This window comes from Pinus tabuliformis, chromosome 1_1, assembly GCF_031772625.1.
Source record: "Pinus tabuliformis cultivar Carrire ecotype Pingquan chromosome 1_1, CPIR1, whole genome shotgun sequence".
NCBI classification, from domain to species: Eukaryota; Viridiplantae; Streptophyta; class Pinopsida; order Pinales; family Pinaceae; genus Pinus; species Pinus tabuliformis.
Window position 1 is genome coordinate 859,198,852 of NC_142297.1, and position 17,869 is coordinate 859,216,720.

A 17,869-nucleotide genomic window follows, 5' to 3' on the forward strand; every position below is an offset into this window, starting at 1 on the left:
TCATTTCACTATGCTCTATAACTCTTGGGTTTACTTACAACTTAGCATTTATTAAAAGCCTTTGTTCTTTTATGGCTTGGGAGGTCCAAACATGGATGATATCATGTGATGTAGTTTAGGAAACAAGTCTCAAGTTTTGTAATAACAGGGATGAAAAGAGTTAAAGAAAGGAAAGACAAACAACTCTTCTCTTTGTTCTAATGGCACGTCAAAAGTACAACATTGTTTGCAGATACAAAAATCCTATAAATTATCCTTGAACACCTAAACCTCAAAAGTCAGAAAAATAATCACCTAACATAAGTGACCATTTCTTCCATCATCTTTAAAAAAAACCTAATTTAACTAATAAATCTAAAATTAAAATAATTCTAAATTCATCGAATAAATATACATTATATAAACAATTTCTATAATATTAATTTTCACAAATTTAATTAATAAAAAATATGTCATTGAGACAAACGTTTATTCAATCCCATAATGGTTAGTGTGCAATCAGTGAGAAACACTATTCAAAATATTTTTAAAGACTTAAAATGCCATAAATTTTATCCTCAAATGTATGGTTTATTACTCATTTTAAAATAAAAAATTATTAGATTTGTTGTGTTGGTGGAAGTGGTCGGTGGCGTCATTTTCAAAATTTGAATTCATGTCATCATTAGAAGGCATGGTTATGGTTAGAAAAGCCAAACAGTTGTTTTGAAAAAAGCATAAATCAGAAAAGCAAAAAAAGCATAAATCAGAAAAAGCATAAAAAATTAATGAAACAAAATAATCACCGCCCTCATTAAATGCAATTCGAGTTTGGACGCCTGGCGGGAGAGAGGAGTGATGTGTCCGCTGGTCGGCCTGGACGCAAAGCAGGGTCTGATGTCGTCGTAGTTTTTTCGCAGGACTTCTAAGCCGAGAAGAAACAAGGCATTCCTCTAGCATTTACTACAGGGCTCCGGACAGGGTATTCCTCTGGCATTTAGTACAGAGCTCCAGCTCTGGGAAGAATCCCTTTCAATTGAGAAGCAGAGCCGGGCAAAGTTAAGACGGTGGGAAGCTGTTATATGAAAGAGGAATTGGTTGATGATGAGATAATTCCGCGCTGAATCCACCACCGTTCCTTCCAGCCGAAAATAATGGCAATTCACGCGTTTTTTCTTGTGGAAAAAGGAGGACGGGGTTACTGCACAAGATCATGTACTGCCTGCAACAACACAAAACTCAAATGAAAGCAAAGGTGAGCTGGATGACGCGAAGATGACACTAAGCGACGCAGAGAAAATTAGAGTTGAGATGATGATCAAGAATGGTGGCATTCACATTGTAGCATTAAGTTCAGATTCAGAATGCGAATGTGAGGTTAATTACGCAGCAGGGAGTTCGGATGCATAGGGAGTTCATATAATGTGATGGTCTCTTCGGTGGCCATGGACGCAGAACAGAGCAGAGTTGGACTTGAGAGTTCAGGCGATGTGATGGCGGCCTTCTTGATTGTTTGTGGCGTCTGTGGTGTTGTTGATGGCGGCCTTCTTGGTTGTTTATGGTGTCTGCTGTTTTGTTTTTGTTTTTTATAATTTTATTTTTGGCTTACTTGTTCCATCTTTTTTGGTATTGTTGGCTCTCTGGTTAATCTCTTCTGAATTTTAAGCATGGCCATGCCGATTTTTGGTTGATATCTCTCTCCTTTTTTTTTTTACTCTGATTGCTTTCTCCGCTTGGCTTCGCTGTTACCAGTGGTTTTCATAATTTTATCCATTGGGGTTAATGAATGGGAAATGAGGACGGTCCAACCCAGACCCAAAAAAGCAGATGAGCGGGATGGAGGTGCTGCTGGGCACCTGAGCTAGTGGCAACTTCCCCTACCTCTTCCATAAGCAGGAGAAGCACCGTTTGCACGTGAAAGGAGCATTCGCAAGTACAGTTTCCTCAGCGAGATGTGCGAGCCGAGTCCCAAGCAAGGATCAATGATGCCATCGCCTTTTCGTCTGATTCGTATTATTTCGGTCACTAGCCAGGTATCTAAGTGCATAAAGCCCTAAGGAATAGCCAGAATCTCACGCCTGGGCTTGGCACTCCGATCTGAATCGAAACAGCCGATGCAGATTCCACTGATGCAATGGGCACAGGTGAAGATACAAATTATAATGTGATTTGTTTTAAAGTTTAGAAATCTTCAAATTATAATGTGATTTGTTTTAAAGTTTAGAATCGATGCAGATTTCACTGATGCAATGGGCACTGCTTCATTTCTCTCATTTTTAGACACAAATTATAATGTGATTTTTTCCAAAGTTTAGAACCAGCAATGTGAAGGAGCCATTTAATATTTTGGTGGTCTGAGAAGGAAAGAGAGGTCCATCAGCTTTTGGTCCAAAACCTATGGATCATCCTCGTTTCAAGCACAAGCACAGTTAATCTCTTCCTGCCCTCAGGTTGTTTTGGTCTCTTTGAATACATTTTTATAATATGTTACTGGCTCCTTAATCTTTTTTAAGAGAATTTTGTTATTTTTTTAATATTTGTTTTACATGAATTTTTGGTTTTATTTTTGTTAGGTTCAATGCGTGGGAAATTATCTCTAGCCCTAGCAGTGGGGCCAGGAGAAGGTGAAGGAGGAGGTGCAGTGGAGGCAGGGGAAGGCGAAGGAGTAAGTGCAGTAGAGGCAGGGGAAGGAGGAGGAGGAGGAGGTATTTTCGGTTAAATTGAACTCCCATTCTTCTACATAATTATATCAGAAGCATTTTTAAGAATTTATTTGACGTGCCTTGTAATGCAGGTAAATAAAGGTGGAGGTGCACTGTTGAATCTCTCTCTGCCTTTCACACAGAGGCAAAGGGTGGAGTGCGAGTCCTCTTCGGGATCAAAGCCCCTGTGAGCTTCGTCATTTTCTCCTGACATATATGCAGGGTGTACTAGTTTCTGTTTTTGCAAAGGATGGACTTACTTCTACCTGTAATTTGTGTTAAATATTTTCTTGTAATTTACAATTTATGGTTAATATCTCTCATTTTTTTTTCAGAAAATTTCTTTTAGGCCTTCGATTCATTTGGTGTGGTGGGAGCAAAAGCGTATTGATAGGTGGATGCAATAAATGCTGCTATCTCGCCGAACACATTCGGCATTAGTAATCATTCGGGAAATGCACGGGTAACAGAGGGTTAGTAAGGAAAGAACACGTTCGATCGACACATTAGTAAGGAAACACATTCCAACACATCGATCGGGAAAGCATCGAAGGAAGGGTAAGCTCCCAAATTTCTCATGAGTTTTTGTTTTCTTGGTGTTTTTTAAATATTTCTCATTATATTTTTCTGGTTTTTTTTTTTGTGTGTTCAATGGGCCAGGAAATTAAGGCTTAACCCAAACAATTCAACTAATGAAAGTTCCAATGCTCCATGGGTATAGTGGCTGCAGCAAAGGCTAAAGAGCAGGTATGCCTGGTTTAATTTATCAAATAATTATGTGATGCCCGTTTTGAAATTCAAAGGGGCTATTCAAGGTTTATGGTTTCTGGTTTTTGCAAAATGTACTTATTTCTACCTAAAGTCCTTTTTCTCTCTTTCTTTCCTAAAGGTTTAGGAAGTTTCAACTTTCTTTAATAAGAAAACTATTTCTTCATTCAATAAATTCTTCCACCAGATTTGCAAATTAGTCCAAAAGGATTTTGACTAGTTTCAACATCTTTGCTTGCAATGGCAGTTTTCTTTTGAGAGATCAGTCCCTCAAAATTACAGATTTAGATCTCACCTCTATAATTATTTCCATGATTGTAATTTAGCTTAAGCCTAATGTAAGGGGCTCATTGAACTTCATCCCAAGGATTCTCTATCAATAATAATCAAGTCATCTCCAACTACATCAACAATAGTTCTTACCAAAGAAAAACATTGATTGATGAAATAGACATATGCCTCCAAACCAGCTGCTTAAGGTCCAACATCAATGTGTCATTTTGTTATGATCGAAAACTCTGAAAAATGCTCAACCCTCTTTCTATTTGACTCCATTTGACTCCATTTTGCCATTTGCAAGATTAACAAGAAATCTGACATAGTCCTTCAAGATCTCCATGGTGTAATGACCTTCTCCCCTGTCTCAAACAAAGGCATGTCAAAATGTGATTGCGAGCTCGAAAAACCTTCATTTTACTTCTAATTCAATCCTCCATTCAAGAGCTATAATCTCTTTTCTCCACAAGCCTTCATTCCTTTTCATTCTCCATAAATTTTTTGTTGCTAAATCTTGTTCAAATATATGAATATTTTTTAATTCCTCTATACTCTTTACGATTTTGCAATCTTTTTCCTCTTAAAAAATGGTATTCCTTCCCTTTATCTTTTTCTTGTCCATAGGAAGCTAACGCACCTTTTTCTATTTTTCTCCAACATTCCTTTTGGTATTTAAGCTAAAAAATGCCAAATAAATAGGTATCCCCTCCAAAACTAATTTGACCAAAATTAGCTTGCCTTTTTTAGATAACTGTCGGTAGCAAGTATTAGTCATCCTCTCTTCAATTTTTTCATAGAGCCAACTCCAATTAGTCATCCTCTCTTCAATTTTTTCATAGAGCGAACTCCAATCCTTGAATCTGTAGTTAGTAAGCTCGAGGAAAAACGTTAGATATTTTAACCTTGCATCAATATTTTAGCTAACTTTCTCTCTACCTTCCTTTAGGCTATTGAATAACATTAAAGGATTTATGAACATTCACATACATCAATTTTATATTATTGTGCAACTCAAGGATCTCTTTATACCTTTCTACTTCCACAATTGTTCAAAGGGGGAACAAATTTTCTTCATTTACAAATAGTAAATAAGACAAGGAGAAATAGGTTCTCATTTTAATACCCTTTATAGTACCTTCCATTTTAGATGCATTCACCATTCTGCTCAAACCTTTTGCAATCAACACTAATAAATAAGGAGACATAGGGCATCCCCACATTAGACCCTTAGGAAGTTGAGAAAATGCACCCCATAATCTAATTTACTACTTAAGATCTCATCCCAATCTGAATCAAAATAATCCCATGATCTAACTAGCTCACCTTGTAATAAACCTTAGCTAAGTCTGATTTCATCAAAATAGTTCGGTTTTTTTTACTTTTTCTTATATGTAGTCCTCGTTGTGCTATTCCTCACCACATTGTGAAGAAAACCAAACAACTCTTTTGAGACGAAGTGGGGGAATTCTTTCTTTTAAGCCTATTTGTTGTAATTATTGTTGGAATTTTGTACACAAAATTGCATAGTGAGATAGGGCTATAATCATCAAAATTTTATGGATCATTTTGCTTTGGAAGAGCTATTAATGTTAATTCTAGATTTTTTTTTATCACCCTCTCCTACTCCTATTCTAGGAGGTCACAAAAACACAAAATTTTATTGTCCAACTATGTGGACTTAGTCTATTTGGTTTCTTAAAAGATTGTAGAATTGATTTGAGTCCCTCTTTCGTTACTTAAGCTTCAAGTTCTTCATTTTGTTGTTCTTCAATCACTATTATGTTTGCCTTATGAGGTTCTTGGAATAAATTTTTGAAGTGCTTTACTCCTCTTAATGCCATCTTTGAGAAATTTCTTAGCTTCCTCCCATCTTTCTTACTTATCTCCCATGTATTTTTTAATGTTCTTTTGATGTTTCTTGTAGTTTTGGAAGAATTTAGTATTCTTGTTTCCCTCTATAAACCAAGTAGCCCTATTCTTTCTTCTACATTTTTTAGATTAATATTCTCCTTTTTTGTAATGATTCGTTCCTTTTATGCTTCAAACAATTTCTTGATCTATTCCTTGGTCTTAGTAAGCTTTTGTTGAGCATTCTAGGAGTTTTTCTTTTCCCACTGTGCTATTATGTTTTAAACTTTCATCAAATTTATTCCTGATAGATAAATAGTTGTCTCCCTTGTACAAGGTTCATATTTCTTCCAATTCTAGGTGATCAAATTTTTGTAACCTTGTTTTAGCAAATTATGCTTAAATTTGAAGGGTTTTTGATGCTTCTCATTTTTTTTCTAATTGTAACAATATGGCTAGATGGTATAAAGGTCTCCCTAACCTTGCCCATGACTCAAGTCATTCCACATCCTCCAAAATCTTTTTTGCCACCAAAATCCTTTCTAATCTGCTTGATACCCATTCCCTTCCTTTTCTAAAGTTCCTTTATGTTGGAACCGAGCTAATAGGCTCCACATCCTAAAGCCTTGAATCTTCAAACCTCTAAGGTAAGTGATCTATTAATGAGTTGTTAGAATTTTGGGCACTAGACTTAGTGCGCACACACACACAAAACCAACAATTAGATCATGCACAATGAACACAAAATTTAAGTGCAAAATCATAATTCTTATTAGTCCTTCAACAAGAACCTAGGGTTCCCATACCAAGGAAAATGACCCTTTTACAATGCTCACTAAAATGCTCAGTACAAGGGAAAACTTACACATAAAAACCCTTATTTTGACCCACAGAAAATTACTCAGAGAAATAACAGTTGAAGGGGAACTTGTAACTCGCTCCCCTGGAGATTATGGCTGCCTAGAAACTCAAATGTTGAACTGGAATCAGCCCCAAGACAAGCTTGGACTCCTTGGTGTGTTTTTTACCCTCTCTCCCTGCTTGCGACCTCTTTGGCAATTGTATGGCTTATGCACTTCTCAAATTGGCCCAAGGAAATAACTCGGTCTCCACAACAAATACACCCCTCAGCTCGGTCCTTCTCTTCCTGTTCGACTTCCCTTGAATTTCTCTATAAATCTTCCCTAGCAATTTCTCCTCAATCTTCTTTTTTCAACTAGAGCCTCTTCACCCTCCGTAGGCCATCTTGGCCCTCTATAGGCCCTCTCGGCCTCCACAGGTTCGAGGCCTACTCGACCTTCTCCTCCACAAGATGCCATCTTTCCAACCTGCCACAGGCCCTCTCGACCTTCCATAGGTTTGAGGCCTACTTGACCTTCTCCTCTGCAAGATGCTCTCTTGCCAACCACCTTCCACAATCCCTATCGGCCTGGAAAGGTCCGAGTCCTACTCAACATCCTCCTCCACAAGTTGCTCTCTTGCTAACCACCTTCCATAGACCCTCTTTGCCCTCAAAGGGCTCTGAGTCCTAGTGGGCCTTCTCCTCTATAGGCCCTCGTAGCCCTCCAAAGCTATGAAGCCTACTTAGCCTTCTTCTCCACAAGATGCTCTCTTGTCAGCGACCTTCCACCTGCCCTCTTGGCCCTTAAGGGCTTTGAGGCCTACTCAGCCTTCTCCTCTACAAGATGCTCTGTTGTTGACTGCATACCTCCTCCATAGGTTTGAGGCCTACTTGGCCTTCTCCTCTATAAGAGGCTCTCTTCTTGACAACAAGAATGAATCACTCACCCTTGTACTTGTACTTTTCCAAAGGGTGCAATACCATGGGCCATCGGAATATCGTGGGTCTATGGGTGTAAAGCCCCATCTCTTAGCTCACTTTCCCCACATGTGAGAATACTCTCGATGCTACTCAAAACATCAACATTGGTCTTGTTTGGCATGCGCCTCACCCTCCCCTAAAAAAACCCTTTCCAACCTTCATTGTCATATTTAGATCATCCCTTATGATGACATTTTTTGACCACTGCCTACAGTCTAAAATTGTCCTAAAACATTTTTCTATCTCCATATGGGTCGTAAATATTGATGAAGGAAAAGGCTTTCTACAATTCCTTGACCCTTGTTGAGTTTGGATACCTGTAGGTATAAGTGATTATGCTCTATAGAATTATTCCATTTGGTTAGTGTGGAAATTTCCAATGCAAACTAACTTAATGCAAAACATAATTTTTTGTTTGTTTGTTTTTGAATTAAAATACTTTATATTACTTCAAAAAACTGGATCCTTCCAAGTTTGAGGCCTAGCCTACTTTCTCCTCCACAAGATGCTCTCTTGCCAACTGTTGGGCTAATTTATTGACTAAATTAACACAAGTATTTAATTGTCAATCCGGGTTTGTAAAACTTGGAGGCAAATCCACTGTATATGGACCAATGTTTTACAACTCGGACTCGGACTCGGACTTGGCCGAGGATCGACTCCGACTCCGACTCCGACTCGGTAATGACTCGGCCGGCTCGATTTCAATGACTCGGTCGTTGTAAAAAATACATTAAATATTTATTTTTTTTATAAAAAAACATAATTTTAAATATTGATGGGGATGGACAATTATTCTGGTGCTGGGCAAGCAGCAAGCAGGAAGGGGATGAGTCATTAGGAAATTAATATAATTGTATATATGAATTGTCGATGAAGTTAAGAGGAAGAGGACTGATACTTTTAGTCTTCATTAATATCTTGATAGTGTAATCAGGCCTTGGTCTCCAATAAATGGGTGTGAACTATAAAGATAAACTTCAGTTCTTTATCAGTGTCTCCATGAACCTTGGAATTCTAATCCAAATTGCATCAATATCATTTGTTGCAGAGTGCATGGAAAGATGCATCAAGGCAGTATTTGAGTGCAGCATGTAATTGAAATGGTTCCTTCGATATTTACCAAAATTTATTGAACGATAAAAGAATTCCAATCTCTTGAGGTGACATATAGATAAAAGTTTCAAACAGACTTTTCCTAGTGCTCACTATTGAAATATGAGTCAAATAGGCAAGAAATACACTTCACTGTCATCATGCTGAGCCAAGCAGTGAACAGAGTCACAGGCATTGATAGTATCCACTCATTTCTTAAAGGGAGGCAATTAGAAAACGAGTAATCAAATCACCAGGAATAATGAGGATCTGAATTTCAATATGTAATTGTAGTGGTTCTTATTGCCCTCAATATAATATTGGTGGTAATACAAACATTTTATGTACAGACTTTAAGCTTCTTTCAAATCTGAGGTGTAATTTATCAAGATCTTATGTCTCAACTCTCATAATCCTGAAATATTGTCTCAAAAAGAACTTGTAGTTCTTTAACTTTACCAAAAATCACAAAAAAATGAATAAATTTCATGTTTTACGCTGCCCAGCTGTAGTTTCATTGACTCGGCCGAGTCAATACATGACCCGGCCGGGTTGACCGAGTCAACTATGACTCGGTCAACCGAGCCGGGTTGCTGGCCGGGTCAAAGATTTTGGTAATGGCTCGGTTCGAAACGGCCATTTCGGAGTTGACTCGGCCGGGTTGTAAAACAATGATATGGACATCAGATATAATCAAGTTTAGAAGATAAAATTTGAAGAATTAAGGAAGTACATATTACAACTATAAACCTATTTTAACAATTTCTACTTCATTTATGTAATATATGAGGGAAGAGGCTCCTAACTTAGGAGAACCGGGTTGTCCTTCCCTACAATACTACTTTCATGAAGATAAATCTAAGAGCACTAATTAACAATGGTTTATGATGTAGAAGATGTAAAAGAGGAGGCTCCTAACTAAGGAGGTCCAGATTGTCCTTCTTCACAATCCTACTATATCACAATCGCCATTGCTTCAAACCAGAAATGCATAAATAGCTCAAAATAAGAAAAGGAGAATGAAATTCAGTTTTAGTTCAAGATCAAATAGAAGGGAAATTTAACTTAAATTCCTGTGTGTTCCTTCATATATAGATTAGAATTAAACCAATATTCATTCAACAATCATCACACATCTAAATACATTTGAAACAAAAACTAGTCTATGAAAACTATGAAAATTGAACCAAGAAGTGTACTTAGCTTGGTGTGGGGGCCCTCCACCCTTGCCTTGCACACTTGAAGAAATCTCAGCTACAACAACTTCAGTAGATCAACCAAGCATGAACAACAAATTGGAATGAAACAAGTTCTTCAATTTAGCTCCCAACTCAAATTATACAGAAGTTACATACAAATTCCATTACAAAAGCCATCAAAGTCTTGGCTTTAAATAGAGGTTTAATGAAACAAACTAATCTATATTATCTCTAACACTCATATCTACTCATATCCACCTATCTAAGTCGAACTCATCCAATCCATCCCAAGAAATATGGTCAATCCCATAAAATCTCAAAACTGCCCTATTTCCTAGGGATTTTCTGGTGACTAGTCATGTTTGACCAGCCTTGACCGGGCCTAATAAAGCTTGTTCTGGCCGAACCAAGTGGAGTTAGCTTAGTCCTAGTTCCCAAGCTGTCCATCCATGCATCAAACTCGAGCCCAAGTGTCCTGCAAATAGGTCATCCACATAGCTATTACGGGAATTTCTGATTCAGTCCAAAATTGCACTTGAAACTCAATTTTCATAAAAACTTCTAGAAATTGCAAAATTAAAATTAAACACCTGAATATGCATAAAATACATCAAAATGAGATGGATGTGATGGAAAATGGATGGAAAATATAAGAATTAAGTAGGTTTCCCTAAGCAAAAATAGACCAAAACTAAGGCCCAACACCAACCACCTTCCACAAGCCCTCTTGACCTTGAAACATTTGAGGTCTACTCAACATACCCCTCTACAAGATGCTCTCTTGCTGACCACTTTCCATAGGCCCTCTTTGCCCTCAAAGGGGTCTGAGTCCTACCGGACCTTATCCTCCATGGGCCCTCTTAGCACTCCAAAGGTATGAGGCCTACTCGACTTCTCCACAAGATGCTCTCTTGTCAACCACCTTCCACAGGCCCTCTTGGTCTTAAGGGGTTTGAGGCTTACTCGACCTTCTCCTCTAAGAAGCTCTCTTGCCGACAATAAGAATGAATCACTGACCCTTGTACTTATACTTCCAAAGGATGCAATACCATGGGTCATCAAAATAACATGGGTTTATCAGTGCAAAGCCCCATCACTTTGGCTACTTTCCCCACACATGAGAATACTCCCAATGCTACCCAAAACATCAACATTGGTCTTGTTTGGTGTTCACCCCCCCTCCCCATGGGTCATATTATTTATGATAGCTGATATTTTTCTTGGATTCCTCTTTCCAAGAGGTGTAGGATTGATCTAGAGATCATCCGATTCCGATATGTATAAATGAAGTTATGAATTTATTTTGATTATGGACAAGTGGTCAAGGTCGGCCAACAAACTTACGTAGGCTCAGAAGCCCAATAGTCACGTATATTCATCCTCAACGTTTGCTATAACTACATGATGCCTTAGCCTCATTTGGACATACTCATCTTCACACTTCTCTCTCTCTCCTCATTGATTGGGTGCGGATTTCTGGGCCTCTCTCTCTCCAAAAGACCGAAATTTCAGGAGACCGAATTTTTGGATAGCTTGACCATATGTTGACCAACAACGTTGACATGTTTGACTGTGTTTTTGGGTAAGATATTTCTATTTGGGTAGGCCGCATTTCTGGGCACAGAAATCGAGGTCAAAGTTCAAACATTGACTTTGACCAACGTTGACTGCAGTTAGAGCTGACTACAAGGTTGGCTGTTTGACCAGGTTTGACTGGACTATTTTGGGTTGTTTTGAGGGCTGAATCATCTTGCTGTTTGGAGGTTGACATTGACTGAAGTTGACCAAATTGTGAGGGTCAAACTTATTTGTTGACCAACGTTGACTTTTCTGGTTAGAGCTCTTTTACTATCGTTACAAAATATTAGATTTGTAAATTGTACTATCTCTCTCTGCTGAACTATTGAAGACTATAAGAAGATTTGATCAAGGGTTTACCCACATTGGGGTTTGCCCCTGGCTCATCCCACTTCTCGATTGAAGATAAGCTCCATGATAAATCTGACTATCAAGGATGAAGATGTTCGTTGATTTGACCTTGGAAGAACAAGAAGTGATGGATTATGTGCAGGGTAAAATCCCTGAGCCTCTTTCAAATGTACCGACTGCTGTGAAGACCAAGTACAATAGGGTTGAAGTCAAAGCAAAGAAGATTATCAGGGATTCCATTGACAAGCATCTGGTGGCCTGCATCTCCGAATTGAAGACCTCCAAGGAGATCTAGGACAGGTTGATCAATGTGTTCAAGGTTAGTAATGCTAATCAAATTCTATTTCTCAAGAATAAGTTGAAAGATATTAAGAAGGGCAAGGACAAGGATATTCAATCCTACTTCTTAAGGATCACTGGGATCAAGAATGATCTACTTTCGATTGGAGAAGTCATTCCTGACAGGGAACTTACTCTCACCACCCTTGGAGGACTCCCACCTGAGTGGTATGTATTTAGAACCACTATACTCAACAATGATCGAATTCCAGGGTTTGAAGAATTGATGTCGAGATGCATTCAAGAAGAAACAAGAATGGTGGAGCAAGAAATGCCTTTTATTAGAAGCAACCCCACTGCATTCTCCGCTCATGCCAAAAGGAGAAATAATGCAGGGTCTAAAGGTCATTTCCATGGAAAGCCTAGATCTAAGGGAGGAAGGAAGGGCAGGTGATTTGTTTGCAATAAGTTTGGCCACTATGCAAGGGAGTGTCCAAATAGAAGGGACACATCACATGATGATGATAACAATCATTTCATGGGCAACTTCAACAACAACGATCAAAGGAATGGTAGGTCTAATGGTAAGGGAAAAAGGAATGCGGGACATCAAGGAAATTGTCGACCCTCCAAGAGATCAAGGAACTCCAGGTATGAAGAATCCAATGTTGTTAATAATAAACAAAAAGAGTACTATCTTATATTGGCCCTCTCCACTGTCTCTCCTCCAGACACTTGGGACATCAAGGAAATTGTCGACCCTCCAAGAGATCAAGGAACTCCAGGTATGAAGAATCCAATGTTGTTAATAATAAACAAAAAGAGTACTATCTTATATTGGCCCTCTCCACTGTCTCTCCTCTGGACACTTTGGGAAATTGGCTGATTGATAGTGGTGCCTCAAGGCACTTCATCGGATACAAGGAAGCCCTCTTTAATTTGATAGAAAATGAGACAAACTTGGAGATCATCTTTGGAGACGATGCCGCCTATCCCGTGAAGGGAGTAGGGAATGTTACCCTTCAATTGAATCAAGGTAACATTATTCATTTGCAAGAAGTACTATATGTACCCGATCTCAAGAAGAACCTTGTGTCCATTTCGGCAATGGAAGATAAAGGATTCAAGGTGGCTTTTATCGATGGAAAGGTACGTGTTTGGAAAAGAAATTTTAAAGATGCTTTTATTCTTGGGTTTAGGGTTGACACTTTGTATAAAGTTGGAGGAAGTCCATTGGGAGCTATGTCTTGCGACACATCTCTACAATCTGAACTATGGCACTGGAGGTTTGCCCATCTTTATTATAAGGCCCTACCCGATGTGAGATAGATGGTGACAGGTATGCTCGAATTCAAAGTAGAGCATGAAGGTGTATGTCCAGGATGTGCCGAAGGAAAACTTACAAGGGGACCATTTCCCTCAAGTAATAACAAGACCACATACATATTGCAATTGATCCACTTCGACATTTTTGGTATGATGCCCGTAAACTCTTTGGGAGGATATTTATATTATTTCACCTTTACGGATGATTATTCTCGCAAAACTTGGATCTACTTCTTGAAGAAGAAGGATGAAGTGTTCACCTGGTTCCGACACTTCAAATCCTTTATCGAAAACCAATCCAAGAAGAAAATCAAGATATTGAGGACTGATAATGGGACAGAGTATGAATCCAATGAATTCCAAGATTATTATAGAGAAGCTGGCATTAAGAGGGAGACTACAACACCATACTCTCATTAGTAGAATGGTGTGGCTAAAGGGAAGAATCACACTATTGTAGAAGTTGTTCGTGCCATGCTTCATGATGAAGGGCTTCCAAAGTTCCTATGGGCTGAAGTTACAAATACCGCTGTGCATGTTCAAAACCGATGCCCTCGTCAAGCATTGGACTCCAAGACTCTTGAGGAAATGTTCACTGGTAATAAACCCGATGTCTCTCATTTTAGAATTTTTGGAAGCCCGATATATTTTCATGTGCCGAAAGAGAAAAGAAGCAAATTGGGTACATCTGGGAAGAAAGGAATCTTTGTGGGCTATAGTGAAAATTCTAAGGGATATAGAATTTATGTGGCTCGTCAAAGGGAAGTTGAGATAAGTCATGATGTCACCTTCGACGAAGATATGGCCCTCAGGAAGATCAACAACCTTCCTATCCCCAGGAAGGACAAAGAAGGATAAAGAAGCTGACACTGGAAAACAGGGTGCAAAAGAAGATGAAACAATGACAAATGTTGATGAACCTATGGGTCCTGTTGTCACGCGGATTGACACGACAACGCTCAGACCGGGGGCTGTCACTCTGATCCCCGATCCCTCCGTTTAAGCCTGTCTCCCGCGGCTAAGGGGGGTAGTCCCTGTGAGATGATGAGACCAACTGTCGACCAGTTGGTTGGGAGACACGAGATACGATATAAAAAGCACTAAAATGATTTGATTAATTGAGCAGACCAGTGCCTTAAGAGATTATTGTTAAAATGATTACTTGTTAGATATAGAAAAATAAACCGTGAACAGCAATCATTTGTCATCAAAAGGTATCAGCGAAATCACATAACCAAACGATATCCAGCGACTGAGAATTTTGAAAAAAGATAAATGCTTTAAACCACCACGAGAATTCTAGACCATTAACTAGATATCATATTCGCATCTCGACTTGAAAAATTCAGATCTTAAGATATAACATGAAAAACAACTGAAACTGGCAAAAATGATTTTCCAAATTTTTTATGTGATAAAATGAAACCTAAAAACCCTAAACCCTGATAAAAACTGCATAAAGCAAAAAATTTGAAACCCTAGATCAGAGAAAATTGAAACCCTAAGACAACTGATTAATTTATAGATTTGGCCCCTTAACAGCCAGATTCAGCAATAAGAACGGAAATATTTTAACGAAACGAAAATTTCAGATTTGTCACTGTGAAGAACTTCAGAAAATTTCTCATGCAAATCAAATAAATAAACCGAATGATAGACCCAGGATCAAATCCAACTGGGCTCAGCAAAAAATGCTTGCGGGAGTTGGCTGGTTCAGCGGAGAACTTCCCCGAACGCCCACAAAATTCCTTCAGAAAATGTTTTCTGCACAGCTCAAAACAACCGTCAACAAAGAGGGCAAAAATGCTGCTAGATCTCAAACAGTAATGGAGATACTTGCCATTACTTCAGAAACCCTAACAGCACCCAAACCCCAGCAAGTGAACAAGATACCTGTGCTCACAATACTCTACGAAAAGCTATTATTAATGGCTGAAAATAACATATGCAGAAAATAAAATGATCTCAAAGCATTCCAAGAGAGTAACACCAGCAAGATATGGACCCCAAAGTCTTCCTTTATTAACCAGAAACAGATTTACAAGAGAGCTTCTTCAGTATCTGACTCACAGATCGAATCCCCTTCGAAATGACCACCTAAGACCCTATATAAAGGAAATGATCCCAACGGCTAGTTCGAATGATCCATGTAGAAATGATCTCGACCGTTGATGAAGATCAAGACATCTCTTGATCTCATCCGTCGATTTATTCAATTAATTTTTTATTATTATTTTTTAAATTTTTTAAATTTCTTATTATTTATTATTTTATTATTATTTTTTAAATTTTTAAATTTTTTTTATTATTTTTTTTTTATTTCATTTTTTTAATTTTTTATTATTTATTATTTTATTATTATTTTTTAAATTTTTAAATTTTTAAATTTTTTTATTATTTTTTATTTATTTCATTTTTTTTAATTTTTAAATTTTTTAATTTTTTATTATTATTTATTATTTTATTATTATTTTTTTAATTTTTTAAATTTTTTTTTTTTTTTTAAATTATTATTTTTTATTTATTTCATTTTTTTTAATTTTTAAATTTTTTATTTATTTTATTATTTTATTTCATTTTTTAAATGGATCATCGAACTAAACCTTTGGAAACATCACCCAGGACCTAGGACTTAGGACTCACGAGGGGATTTAAAACATTTTTCGACCCTCAAGACACATTACATCATGACTTTTACAACTTACATCTCAAGGGGACAAGCCCACTTAACACAGACCCTAATAAATCACCCAGTTCTGCGACACAACTATAATCTAGCATATTAACACACTAGGATTCTCCTAAAGTTCTAATGACAAAATCCATCCCGGCTTTGGGGTCAGGTTTGAAGGAAAACTCTGCCGATCCATGGATCGGTGAGACGAAAAACCTTCCGGGACATAGATTATCATAGAAAGTTAGGTCCACCTAGGCAATTTTACATACATGACTCTGATCTGCTTAGATTATTTACAATTCATACATGCAGACTGGGTTTACAATTGAAATGATCAAGTTGCTGATGACTGTAGGCTGGCACGGACACGTCGTTCAGGTGCTACCCCTTTCTGCCAAGAAAAGAGGGTGTACTGCATGGGAAGTTGACCAGTAGAGGTCAACATCTGGCTCTACTTGGGGACACGTTGCTGCTTGCAGGAATGTGAGAATCCAGAATCTGCATCCATACAACACAAAAATAAGTAGCGTCCATCCAAAATCATCATATACATTAAGCACAATAAAGATACAAGCTCTTCATTTATTAACTATCTAAAGCAGAAACGAAAATGCGGAAAAAACAAGGAGTAGGGTTAGAAATACGATACAAAGGATGCCCTACGGCATCAGATGTGTTCAATATAGTGCATACTGAGCATTTGCCTGCTTTCAAGCAAATCTGTCGGCTGCTTGTCGGATGTGCCATGTCCCATTTTGCATATGGTAGGACTCTTTCCTATCCGAAAATCAAGCTGCTTGCGGCCGTCTGATGCGTCAAATCTTCTTCTCATTTTCTTTCTCTTGCGCTTTTTCTTTCTGGCTGGTTGAATTACTGATGACCTGGAACTTTCTGTTTCAAAACTATCAGATGAAGTATGCGTGATATGTCTTTCTTTATGCCGCATCTGATCTTTATCATTCTTAAGTCTATCCGGATCACCTTCAATTAACCATCTTTCAATCGAATCAATAACCTCCTCATAATAAGATGGAGCTTGTTGCAGCACATGAGAAAGCTCCTGATCTATTGATGTCACCTGGTTTCTTTCATCTTCCAGTTGCTGAAACCTTTGAGCCTGTATTCTAATGGTATCCATCTGTCTAGAGTGTTCAACCTTTATAGTATTGATTTGTCTGGCATGGTGCTCTTGCATGTGTTTTATTACTTTATCATTCTTTTCTTTTATGTCCATCAAGCAATGTTGCATGAAATTTATTTCTTCTTCATGATTCGCTTGCATGTCAGCCAACTGATTGTTATGATTGAACGTTATGATAGTCATTTCCTCTTCCATAGTTAGTAACTTGTTTTGCATAGAGTCAATTTCCCTATCATGATCAGCTTTCATGGTCACCATATTTTCCTCTAAGACGGACATCTTGCTATGCATGATTCTAATTTCTGTTTCATGATTAGTCTTCATGGCCTCAATTTCTTTAGCATGGTGACTTTGCGTGACCTCAATCTCCCTATTACGTTTTTCCAGGTAGGTGCATAAAGTTTTCACATCATTGACATAATTAGTTTGGTTGATTTCCATATTTCTCACTAGCATCATTAGATCTCGTATAATTTGCTTTTGCTCTTCCCTTTCATTGTCATTTGTCCCTGATTTTTCACTATCATGAACTTGATCTGCAATATTTCCGGTGGATGACACATTCTGACATGATGAATCGTCTTGGGATCTTTCAGCTGGACCTCTTATCAAATTACTTTCATTCTGTTGCACAATTTTAGAGGCAGAAGGCAAGCTGTTTGGACTATCATATCTATCTTTAAAAGCATTGAGAATGTCTTGTAAAGAAGTGAAAAAATCATTAGGAAAATTATTAAACCAATTCAAGGCATCACCCTCTAAAGAATGGACAAATAGACGCATCTTGAAATCTTCATGATTATATTGAGGAAATCTACAATATAAGAT

General features: G+C 37.9%; 2 long non-coding RNA genes across 2 annotated transcripts in view; both read left to right on the plus strand.

The window, feature by feature from the left end:
- The first annotated feature begins 828 nt into the window (after positions 1 to 828).
- Positions 829 to 2,676, plus strand: LOC149216987 (uncharacterized). Its single transcript, XR_016250614.1, has 3 exons — positions 829 to 2,123; positions 2,295 to 2,429; positions 2,553 to 2,676. It is a non-coding gene; the product is annotated as an uncharacterized LOC149216987 (long non-coding RNA).
- A 95-nt stretch (positions 2,677 to 2,771) lies between these two features.
- Positions 2,772 to 17,869, plus strand: part of LOC149216988 (uncharacterized) — a 49,395-nt gene continuing 34,297 nt past the window's right edge. Inside the window, exons 1-3 of the long non-coding RNA XR_016250615.1 lie at positions 2,772 to 2,868; positions 3,017 to 3,239; positions 3,342 to 3,428. This is a non-coding gene — a long non-coding RNA (uncharacterized LOC149216988). The remainder of the gene's footprint in view (positions 2,869 to 3,016; positions 3,240 to 3,341; positions 3,429 to 17,869) is intronic.